Raw genomic sequence first — 13,317 nt, forward strand, 5'->3', positions numbered from 1 at the left:
TCTCGACGTGAAGAACAGAGATTAGTCTCATCTGAGAGACTGGCCAAGAATCGAGAGTCTAGGACCGACCGAGTATCAATGAATGCTACTTCAGACAAGTGGTGAATATGATCAGGCTTGACTTGGTCAAGCACCTTCTGCATCTGCACCTCTTGCTTACTCAAAACGATTGGTGATCCTAAAGGCTGAGAAAATGGGGCTTTATATGATGAAAATGTATGTTGTAGGTCAGGCCCCTTCTGCTGAGGTATCATGGAGATCGACTCGTCAGTAGAAATGATATGAGGTTCATGAGTCGATTCCTGAGTAGGGTGACACACCTTCCCATACTGAAGGGATGTAACAGATTTGAATTGATCATGATGTGAATCGGTGGGTTGCAAGTCAAATTACATGGAATCCTTTCCCTTTGAGACAACAGACTGACTATGAAGGTTCCTCTGGCTTTGCCTACTGAAAGTCTCAACCAACTGTCCCATTTGAGTCTCTAGCTTGGCTATTGACTGCGTATGGGAACTCAAAACTTGTAATATCCTATCTTGGAAGGATTGACTAAATGAAGGCTCATGAGAATGGGGTTGAGTATAAGCAGGTTGGGCTGGGAGATGAACCTGTGGAAAAATGGGGTGCAAGTATCCTTGTGAAGGGTTACTGGGTCTATAATGTGTCTGGGAGGGCTGATGGGATGGAAAAATAGACTGGTTTCGCCAACCTGGGTTATATGATGATGTAAATGAATCAGGCATGGGTCTAGCGAAACCTTGGGCAGCATTCACCTGCTCCTGAACGAATTCAGGATATAATGGCGCTGCCGGACAATCCGCAACACAGTGTGCAGGGCTAGCACATAGCTCACACACTCTTTCTACTTGATTTCTCGAAGAATTAGCTAGGAATTGATCTAACTTCCTAGCCAACTGGTCAACCTTGGTACGCAATTCTAATTCGGACCCAACTTCGGAAATCCCAACCTTCCTAGGACCACTAGACAGAGATGTAGTCCTATCGAGCCGTGAAGACAAGTTATGATGCATCGTGTTTTCACTCAAGGTCTCGAATAGAGACCACGCTTCGTCCTCACTCTTGAGCATAAAAGTGCCCCCACAAGACGAATCAACCATTTGACGATGTTTTTCAGTAAGCCCATCATAAAAGTATTGCACCAACTGCCAACAAGGCACCTGGTGATGGGGACACTTGCGGAGAAGATCTTTCAATCTCTCCCAAGACTCATGAAATTTTTCTCCCTCAATTTGAGAAAAACTGGTTATAGCTTTACGAAACTGGTTCGTCTTACCAATTGGGAAATATTTTTTTAAAAATTCTCTTTGCATTCCTTCCCAAGTAGTAATACGAACCGTCTCAAGAGATTTTAACCAGTGCTTGGCTTTATCTTTGAGAGAGAACGGAAACAAAGTTAACCTCATAGCATCATCTCCAAAGTTATTGATTCACACAGTCGAGCAAATCTCAAGGAATTCGTCGAGATGACGATATGGGTCCTCATTGCTAAGGCCATAAAACGAAGGTAGCATTTGAATCACACTGGCCTTAATCTCAAAATGGCTCGCTCCTACATCAGGTCTCGTGATGCAGGAGGTGGGAGTATACGTATTTGGCATGAAGTACTCCCTCAAAGGACGGATCAATTGATGATCGTCAGCCATTGCGTACACCTTAGAGTAGACCGGTGTAGCACACGTCCTAACTTTGGGTTTTCTACCTAACTAACGCACTAAGCGGCCAAATCACGCAAACCACAAAGCGAGTGAACTAAAAACAACAAAAACTAAACAAACACCACGCAGTTACACATAACAGAGATTATGCATTAAAAATATGAAATCTATGTGTACAGTACCAATCGTACACAGTCACCTCTAAGGGGATCCTAATAGGTGGGCTGTGCAAAAAAGTAAGCTCGTCTCTAAGATATGCACATACGTGGTTCTAAACCTAAATGCAACACAAACACTAGGCAATAAAGTGAATACTAATATTACGCCGTTCCCCGGCAACGGCGCCAAAAATTTGATGTCTTCTTTTAATTCGTTGTAATTTTGAAAAGATTTTTTATATAAAAAAACATGTAAAAACCAGACATCAAATAATAAAAACCGGTTCTCACTAGTGGATGAAACCGGGTCGAACTCATGGAATGGGAATATATCGTATTCAAGTACACAAATCTAAACTAATCTTTATTGCCGAATTATTGAAATGTAAAATATTTAAGAAAAGTAAAACAACTAACTATTACAACAAATGAATACCCTTCGCAGAGGGCGCAAAGTGCAATATTTACAAACCCAATCAAATTCCTAATTCTAAAAATAAAAGCAAAAAGAAACTATATTCTTCGTACTTCGTGTCACTTAATCACTTCCGCTCCAATCCCGTGTTATCCTGCACAATTCAAATGAACACGAGCAGTGCAAGAGAAATATAGAAACTAAAACTATACTAAACTAGATAAATGCTAATTACAAAAGCAATTATGCAAGAAAAAAAATCTAATTAACAATGCTAATTATTTCAAATGAACTAAGTACCTAATAATGAAACAATAATTAAGTCTAATATCAGAATACTAAAGTTATCTAATTTCAAAGATGCTAATTAAATCTAACTCCTAAGTAATTAAACCATCTAATTATAATGCAAATTACCACTAACTAACTGCTAAGCTAATATCTAACAACTTACTAAACTAACAGCATTACATCAAGTTCATTGTTACGCAAATTCAGTGGGTGATGCACCAATTTCAGACAGAACATTCAGTAACCTTGAAATCCTATAAAGCTTCAGCAATTAATCTGTTGTATGATGCAAATTCACACTCAATTGATCAGCAAATTTTAATCATCCAATATGATCCATCAAACAATTAATACAATTCTTTGTATTTAAAGATTCATAGAAAATAGCAGCAAAAATCAAATATAGCCTTCAACCGGCTGTCAGGAACCACTCCCCTTCCTTGAAATCAATGAAAATAAACTGCTTAGATCTCATGGCTTTTATCAGAAAACATTATTTTACTGATTAAAAAAAATTCAGTGGCTATCAATATTCACATCAGATTCAGCCATCCGATGAATATTTTTTTTTTTAAAATCAATACTGGAATTTCAAAGAACAACAGATATCCACTGAAACTTTCAAACAGCTGCTGGAATAACCAGAACTCAGAAATCTAAACACTCAAACAGAAAGATCCAAACATTCAATCGATCTTCAAATTATCCCTTGATGAAATTTCAACACTCAGTCACTGAAAACAATAATAAAATCAAAGTCATTCACGAGTTCAATCCTTGATCGGAAACAGTAAACCGTGAACTGAATTTCACGGTGATTCAAGAACGAAATGCTTGTTTCCCTCTTTGCGTGCAGTGAATCAGGAGATTCACATCGGCTGGACTTTATCCAGCTCTCTGATTGATGCCAGAAACCGGCAGAAATTATTTTGAACACATTAATAGCTGGAATCTCAGATCAACAAGATACAGAGCATCACCGGAAAAATTCATACCAGCAGAAATTCAGTCATTGAACGTCAGACAATCAATCGTATGATTGAGTACAGAACTTCCATCTCAATTCAATTGGATCAAAACCTTATGGGATTGACATCGATCTACATCTCTGCTAGGTGCTAAAAATCATTAGATCTGCACAAATACTTGCCGGAAATCTGAACGGCATCAATGATAAACGAGTTCCGACTGAATTAAATTTTCCGATCAATTAAAATCAGAGACCAATTTTAATGCTCCATCGATCAACAATTAAAAACAATCACTCACTCTAAGTTTAAACAAATTAAAACATGAATCCATGGGTTGTAATCACTCCAGACAGCATCTGATAAAAAAAACTTCACCGGCATATATTCATTACATTTAACTATTCAACTTCCAGCCATCGATCAGATGATCGATCATAAAATTTTTTTATCAGATAATCTTGATTATGCTGGATTATCTAAAATGATCTATCAGATTTCAAAATAGAAAATTTCTGCTAATGTTGATGCTTTTACAAGAAGAACCGAAGTGATGATGCCACTAATTTGCAACTACTGTAAACTAATTAAGCTACTATAACTATAACTAAGCAAACTACAGGAAATAAAATGTGATGCATAGATCTAAAATGGAAAATTAACAAATCCTTACCTATTTGAGATCAAAAGAAAGAATGCTATGAAAAGAAGAAGAAGAAGAATATAAGAAGAAGAACTCACCGTAACTGGAGGGGTTAGAAGAGAGGTGGAATCCTCTCTCTTGCTTCAGCCGTTTGTTGGAATTCTCCACCGGAAAGAGGATGAGAAAAAGAGGGGAAAATAGGGAGAAGGAGAAGAAGAGGTAAGAAGAGGTGGAGAAGAAGGGGAAGAAGAGAGGGCTTGGGCAAAAGAGAGAAGACAAGCCTCTCTTCCCCCTACGTATGATATTTATAATTTTGAACTTTTCTCCATAAGTCCCTCTTCTTTGTAAAATTGCATTTCAAAAACCTCTCTTCAAAAAATTATTTACAAAACAACTCAAAATGACTATGTTTTAGAAAATACAAAACTATGTCTATTTTAACTCTAATTTTTTTATGATTTTCAAAAACTAAACTACTACAATTATGTCAAACACTAAAATAGGCATTAAAATGTAAAATAAAACTATTTTTCATGCATTTTCTATTTTTAAATCATTTTAGCACATTTACTCGAAACTAACATAAAATTGGGTTTTTAAATCATTTTCTCATGAAATCATGCATATTTTTATATGAAAAATCCCTAAAATATATGCATGATCAGCCAGCGTGGGTTATTGTTGCTTGTACAAAAAATGATGCAAGCAAAGCATTGCCCCTTCAGCTAAGCAGCCAACAGTGACACTTGGCCAGTCAGTTATGCAGTTGTAGTGTGCCACATCAGAATGTCTGGATTCATTGTATGTGCACCATGGGCACCACTTCAGCAGGTCATATTCAATGTATGTGCACCTTGAGTTGTTGGGAACACTTGTGGCAGTTAGAAAATTGATGTGGTTTCTTTGACTGGTTTCTAGTTTTGCTCAGCCTATAAATAAGGCTCATGTCCATTGAATTTGTATCTTTTGAATTCATTTGAATGAAAATTGGACTTTAGTCTTTGGAAGAAAGAAATCTCTTGGTGCCTTTGTGCATTCGGTTCTTTCAACCAGGGAAATTCGGGATTGATGCTCTGCATCCTTCCTTGCGCCAATTCTAGTTGGTTTTAAGCTGACTGAGTTGGATTTGGCCTTGATCCAACACTTCTAGCCTAGATCAGGTTCATCGCACGTCTGGCGAATTGCGGATTCAATTAGAGTTTTTGTTGCAGCGAAGACGTCAAGTTTGCAGTGATGACCTTCATGCAAAGGTGAGTACTCGACGCCTCTTTCTTTTACAATGAATTTAATGTCAGTGCATTCTCTAATGCAACCTTGATTGCATGTGCTGACTTGTGGCTGACGGTGATCATGTTGTTGTCGCGCGAAACAAATGAACTCTTCTCACCGCAAAGGTCTTCCTAGATCAGTTGCACTGAAGGGAGGTTTTTTGGCCCCAACGCCTTCACAGGGAGGTTGAACGTCCGGACTCACTCTTTCATCAGAGTGGAGCATAATTTGGGCTAGCATAGGCCCAGGATCGTCATTGGAGACTCTACGCACACTACGAGTGTGCACTCCTCTCACGTAGTGCAGTTCAGTGCTCACGCACGTCTACCACCGCATAATCATGCACTTTTGTGCAACATCTCTCACACTCTCTCTTGTTTGTATGTCACTCCAATGAGCACATAAGCACAGTGCATCACAGCTCGTGCATTGCTTTCCAATACGCGCACGCTGTGGATAGCATTGCACCGCGAATGCTGCACGTCATCTAATTGTGCATGTTCCACCTCTGCATCACGCACTCACACTGCACACTGCATCAGACTCTCTGCCAAGCCTGCAGCACGCGCCTACTCCCGCGCAACCTTCTGCTATGTGCCGTCCACCGCACTGCATCCAGTGAGCATAATAATAGTATTTGACTGCAATTTGCCGCTGTCGTAGCAAGCACTTCTGCAGCTGTTTCGTAGTGAAACAAATCTGAAAACCTCCCTTAGCCTACATCCATTGTAACCTGCCTACGTGAGATAGTGGATTAAGTTAAGGTTGAGCGTGGCCTAATAGGCACTAGCCTCCCTTGTAACTCGAGTGCGTGAGGCGATTCAGCTTTACTTTGTTTTTTTTAGAAGCTTGTATCCTAGCCACGTGCTAGACGAAACCCCTTCTAGACTTGTAATAGTGTAGTGATATAGTGAAACTCAATCACAAGCACACACTTCACAAGTAGCGCCAAATACAAGAGCGATCGATAAAGAGAGAAGAGCTTAGAAGAATAACTCAATAACTCTAAACTTCCACGCTAAAGGATTGTAGAGACCTCGATCAAGGTCCTTCACCTTCAAAAATGGATCCTAAAACTAAGGTCCCACCACGAGGCCCTCTGCGCCTCAAGGCGCCGGCCTAAGGCGTGCATTATCAATAAAGCATTTTTTTAGTATTTATTTTAGATTTTCTATTCTTATTGCTTGTTGCTTCATCAGTAAAGCATTTTATTTATTTATTTGTATTTTTAGATATTTTTTATAGTTTAATCCTTAGCTTTTTTTATAAGTTATATAATCAGTTTCATGTTAATCTCTCATATTTTTTAGTATTTTTTTTTAGATTTTCTATTTCTTATTGCTTGTTGCTTCATCAATAAAGCATCTTTTTTTATTTATATTTTTAGATATTTTTTATAGTTTTTTTTTAAGTTTTCAAAAACCAAATTTTAAGGCTTACGCTTTACCATCAGTTTCTTGGTTACTTTTACATGTTAATCTCATATTCTTTAGTGTTTATTTTAGATTTTCTATTTCTTATTGCTTGTTGCTTCATCAATAAAGTATTTTATTTATTTATTTATATTTTTAGATATTTTTTTATAGTTTTTTTAAGTTTTCAAAAAAAAAAAAATTGAGGCTTACACTTTACGCCTCGCCTTAGTTTTTGGTGGAGCACCTCGCTACGCCTCAACGCTTTTCACAACATTGGTCGTAACCTTGATTTGGGACTCGGTTAGTTTCAATCTAGTCTAGATCCTACTTTCTTTTTTGAAACTTTATTTTGTCAACGGTGGCTATTTTTAGACAGCCATCATTGTTACTTACATATCATGAGTGTTCTAAGTAATAGATCATTCATATTGAGTGTCAATATTGACCTATGTTTAAGTTTGACGAGTAAATCAGAGGTTGTTATTGTTCTGTTTTGGTGACTGTTTGATTGTGTGTGGTCAAACTTACATCATAATTTGTGGTGTGTTTTTTTAGAGGCTTGTCAAGGATCTGAGGTTGATTTACGCAATGCCAAGTCTCTTATGTCATTGAATTTCTTGTATCTTTTCACATTCTTACAAAGGCTATAATCCCACCTTTTTATTTTTTATATTTTTCCATTCCTCCTGGAAGAGATGCAGTGGAAGAAAAGCATACAAAACAAGAAAGAAAACATGATGTATTCCTATTAATTATTGTGTATACTTTTGTTTTAACTTTTTTTAAATTCTATTTATCGCAATAACTTATATCATAATGTTGAATGTCGAATGAAAGGGTGCTAAAAAAGAGACATGACTTTTACTTTTAAACACACTAAATGTTACGAGCTTAAAAGCAAAGGCGCCCTTGACTTGCCTCGATACTCCCCAATACCAAAGGTTGGCTTCTCGAGTATGCAGCGCATGTGCATAAACAGTCATTCAAAGGGCATGCAGGCACAATAAGATAAGCATGAGTGCATATAATCACATAAAAAGAGAGAACAAGAATGCATAAACTTCTTATAGCAAAAGAAAGCATGTACAAAGGGGTCCTATATCTCTTTGTGCATGGGGGATCTTAGGGCAAAGCTCTTTGCAATACTTAGAGATGGCAAAGAGGTATTAAATCAAGAAACAAAGTGAAAAACTTGGCGGTTTAGAACACGCTCCTCCACCTATGTTGGCACCATCCTTGGCCTCAATCGGGTACAGTACTCATCCATGAGTTGTTGATGCTTCCTCATGTTGGATGTTTTTGTCCATAATGCTTCACTCTCTGGTATTCTTTTTCACTACACCAAATACTTCATTACTTCACCGATGTAGCTGCTAGAGAGGTTGATGATTACTTTTAGTTCTCTGCTTGTTGTGTCGGTTGTTGAAGGTGTGTATTGTAGAATGAGAGCACGTTGAAGTATGCTTTGTTATGAATTCTCCTCATCTTTATGGAATGACTTCATGTTAGACACGTGAAAGACTGGATGTACCTGAAAATTTGTTGGTAAGCCCAACTTGTATGCCAAGTTTCTAACACATCGTTTGATGATGAAGGGGTCATCATATTTGCAAATGGCCTCGATGGTGTCCTAGAAAGATAGTTGTGTGCTTAGGGAAGAGTTTCACCAACACCTTATCTCCAACACAAAACTCTGCAGGTTGAAGCTTCTCGTTCGCTCATTCCTTCATGTGATTTGTCACCTTATTTAAATATGCATTTTGCCAACTCTGTCTAGTCTTGCCAGTTCTTGATGAACTGGTATGCATAAGGCATTTTCCTATTCCCTCAAGTAATAAGACAATGTGGAGTCTGCGGTTGTTGTCCTGTTGCAACTTTAAATATAATATGGTCAAACGATTCACTCTTTTGGAGATTGTAGCACAATTAGGTGATATCAAGCAAATACACTCAATCTCTTTGGTTGATACTAACAAAGTGCCAAAGATATTATTCTAACATGCCATTGATCCACTCGTTCTACCCATCAGTCTGAGGATGAAAACTTGTGTTGAAGTGCAAGTCTATCCCCAGCAAGCAGAATACCTCACCAAAATTTTCTAGTGAAATGAGCATCGTGATCACTAACAATTGTCTCTAGGATTCCCCAATGCTTGACCACATGCCACACAAACAACTTCACAGTGCCAGTTGCCGACCAAGTGGCAGGGGCATGTATGAAGACAATATACTTCAAAAACCTGTCCACAACTACAAGAATTAAGTTGCACCCCTGTGCAATAGGCAAGTTAACAATGAAGTTCATGGTGACACACTCCCACGGACAGCTCAACACGGGTAATGGCTTTAACAATCTTGCTGGTCTTTAACAATCTTGCTGGTCTCTAATTCACAACATTGTCTTCCTAACAAATCAAGCAAGTGCATATATATCCATCAACATTGACATGCGTCTGCAGCCAATAGTATGCACACTCCAATAACACCATGTCCTTTGCTGTCTTGGGTGACCAACCTAGCACATGTCATGACATTCTTGCATCAAGCACCTCTGTAGAGTAACCCACTGCAGGATGTACAAATGATTCCTAATGGTGCAGAGCAAATCATCTTCTAACCAGAACCTCTAGTTTTTTTAGTTATTCACTAAAGTGACAAATTGTTGAGCCATTAGATCTTTCTTTAATCCTTTTTTAAGAAGATCACTCATTGGTTGTCTAGTGTTGTCTACTCATTTATGCAGTGATGCAAGTTTCGCTTTCTGACTCAGCATATTAACAACATTGGTCCTGCCTAGCTTGTACTCTATGTCCATATTAAATTTTGCTAGAAACTCTTGTCAACGAGCTTGTCTCGAATTCAACTTCTTTTGAGTCTAAAAGTAACTTCTTGCAACGTTGTTAATCCGCATAATGAATTACGACCCCAAAAGGTAATGTCTCCACACACAGAGATAATGCATGATAGCCAATATCTCATGCTCATGCATTGTGTAGCGTCGCTCAACACCATTGAGCATGCAACTTTCAAAAGTGATGAAATATCCTTCTTGTAGCTATACCCCTCTAATCACAAAGTTAGACACATCAGTCTGCACTTTGAATGACTTTTGACAATCAGCCAACTGTAGCATGAGTTCTTTCATCAAGGTATGCTTTAGCTTTCTAAAGGCCTCCTCGCAAGCATCAGTACATAACCTTGACCTATCTCTCTTTAGCAGATCAATGGGTGGGGTGGCAATGAGTGAATATCCTTGAATGATTTACCAATAGTAATTGGCAAACCCCAAGAAAGAGTGCAACTCAGAAACCTTAGCATGCAACTTCCACTCTTTAATGGCCTTGACGTTCTGGTAATCCATCTTCAACATGCCTCCTCTTCCAACATGGCCAAGGAAGTGTACTTCCTTCTGGCTGAATAGACACTTCTCTCGCTTGATGTACAACTCATTATCCTTTAGAATCTAAAACATAATTTGAAGGTGTTGAACATGTTCCTCCATCAAGTTGTTGTATACAACTATGTTGTCTAGGTAAATCATGATGAACTTGTCAAGAAACATGTAGAATGTCTTGTTTATTGGGATAGATAAGATTGTAGTCATGTTTGTCAAGCCCAATGGCATCACGAGGAACTTGAACTCCCCACAATGTGTCACACAGGTGGTCTTGGCTTTATCTTCCTCAACAATTCTTACCTACCAATAACCCGATCTCAAGTCTAACTTTGAGAAGATCTGAGCATGTTCAAGCTCATTAAACAATTTTGTAATTAAAGGAAGCATATACTTGTTCTTTATCGATAATTTGTTTAATGCTCAGTAGTCAACATACAAGTGCTTTGACATGTTGTGCTTTGCTTGAAACAACATAGCTGCTCCAAAGGGCGCTTTGAATTATCGAATAATCTCGACTTCAAGCATGCCTTCCAGTTACCTTTATAGTTACTCTAGCTTAGCAGTCGCCATACGGTATGCTACCATGGCGGGTGACTGTGCACCTGACACTAACTCAATCTGGTGGTCTACCTTATGTTGTAGAGATAACTTCTTCTGCAGTTCGACAGACATCACATCACCAAACTACTTCAGTATGGGCACTAAAACCACTAGGACATCAGCAATATCTCCTACTTCTTCCACTTCTCTAATTGTCATATGGAAGGTCTCGTCACCTCTCTTTATACCTTTCTTAAGTTGGAGCGCGAACACCAAATGCTTGAAAGGTTTCTCTGCAGGCAGTGTGACAATCATGCAAGGTCGTTTCTTATCCTCAAAATTGGTAACGTTCAGATAAAGCATTGATACTGCCTTGTTGCTTCATAGGAATTTCATTCCAAGGATGACCTTGAAATCATCCATAAGAGCTACAAAAAATGTAGCCCTTTCAGAGAAGTTAAGGATGTGTATCGGCGCATTGCAAATAACACCATATATAAATTTGGCTTCAGAGTTGACCACTTTCATTCGAATCTCCTTCTTTTACCAGCGCAATTTTAAGTGCTCTGCTTCTTCAAGAAAAACAAAGTTTTATGTGGCACCCATGTCTACAAATACCTTTATAAGTCTTCTGTTTAGAAGGACTTCTAAGTATATCTGATTTTTTTTTACAGGTGGTTTGTTAGTAGGTGTTACCTTCATGACATTTATTGTAAATATTGGACCCCAAAAAATTGAGCCATTTTTTTTAAATAGAGTACACACTAGAATATCCAAAATATTTACTCTTTTAAAAATCCTTTTAAAAGGAATTCAATATACATCAAAAGTATAACTTTTTCATCAAAACAATTTTCTATTAATGTGTATAAAATTCAATGGTGAACTATCATGGCTACAAAATTTACATCAAAATAATTGTTTTAATAAAAGTCCCAAAAGACAAAGCATCCCCAGGAAGAAAAGGGTCTACGATCCAACTCCAAATATACTCCAGTTCACTACATCTGTCGTTGCCACACCCGTCTACTCATGGGTACTTGAAAAGGGAGAAAAAGTAGGGGTGGGATAAACAACATGTCTTAGGACCATTCACCTTGCGGTAGCGAATATGGGTAGGTCACAAAGCCAAACTGAACTCCAGCCAAGTGCAAGGTTCAACACGAGTCCCAAACCCTGACTCCTAATGGGATTTGATTCAACACAACCTTTAACTCAAGATGTAACACAGGCAACTATGCACAAACTAAATGCATGTATATCTTTTCTTTCTTTTATATTTAAATTCATCTTTTGCTTCCTACCAATGCACACAATGATTAAATTTAGGTTTCGATAAAATTATTAACTCCACGAGGGCACCACTGTCTCGGGCCTTTATAGACTCACCGATCTACATGAGGGTGTATTTTTAATCATGAGTGTTTTGCATATTTTATTTTAACCCCACGAGAATCTGGTTACACTAGCACCAAGGTTCAGAATCCTTTGTTAAGGAGTACCTTTCCTTAAAAAAAGGGTTGTAGTGCACTATAACTAGCGTATGTAGCTGGACCTCAAACCAAAAAGAAGTGTGTCCCATAAGCAAGTGTGGTTGGGGATTGATCCACCCTAGTGACCAAGGTAGAGCCCACAACAACAACATGCCACTGCCAGCTAAGAAGGAGTCTGTTGGCAACTCAACACATGCCACGGTGTTGGTGCAAACTCGCTATCAAGGCAAGTGCAGAGTCGGTCAAGGTGATGAGCTACCCCATCTTTCAGGGCGTAACCAAACTAATTTGTGCAACTTGTTTATATTTAATTAAAAATTTATTATTATATTTTAGTTCTCAATATGCCCACTAGGTACACAGGGTCTTGCCCAATAAGTTAAACTGCAACTCTAACTTAAGGGTAAACCAACTCTTGAAACGAGTGCAAACACCTCGTTGCACTCCTCAGTAGACCTTACTACACCCAACAGTAGGCTCCAACTTGTGAAAGTTGTTTCTCAATGTCAAATCTTTGAGAAAAATGGGACACTTCATAAACCTCAAGTTTATGAATCCCCAAAACATAATACATGAAAATCCACCCAGCTTTCATGAGCAACTACACTCACTCACTTTCCTCAAACTAAGTTCTATTCATATATATATACACATATATAAATATACATGCTATCATTCTCTACTTTCTTTTTCAAGCATTACGGGGCAGAATACGCTCCCATTTTATAATTATGTATGTATATATATTGCTTCTTTTGAATTTGACAGGGTTGTGAACACTCAGTTTATACATATATTATATTTTGTTCAACCAGGCTACAAGCACTCTGATATATATATATATATATATATATATATATATATATATATATATATATATATATATATATATATATATATATATATATATATATATATATATATATATATATATATAATCACTTAGTAGGGCTGCATGAGCCCAAATCATACACACATATGTATATATATAACAACATATTTATCATTATTCGAAGTTTGTACATCAATCCATAAGTGTAACACATGAT

The 13,317-nt window shown here is 37.8% G+C and overlaps 1 non-coding gene across 1 annotated transcript; it reads left to right on the top strand.

Moving 5' to 3' along the window:
• Positions 1-1,179: 1,179 nt before the first annotated feature.
• LOC149828356 (small nucleolar RNA R71) lies at positions 1,180-1,285 on the top strand. The gene has a single exon (XR_016434529.1). It is a non-coding gene; the product is annotated as a small nucleolar RNA R71 (small nucleolar RNA).
• The last annotated feature ends 12,032 nt before the right edge of the window (positions 1,286-13,317 follow it).

This window comes from Nuphar pumila, chromosome 9 (assembly GCF_984573655.1).
Source record: "Nuphar pumila chromosome 9, dmNupPumi1.hap1.1, whole genome shotgun sequence".
Lineage (NCBI taxonomy): Eukaryota > Viridiplantae > Streptophyta > Magnoliopsida > Nymphaeales > Nymphaeaceae > Nuphar > Nuphar pumila.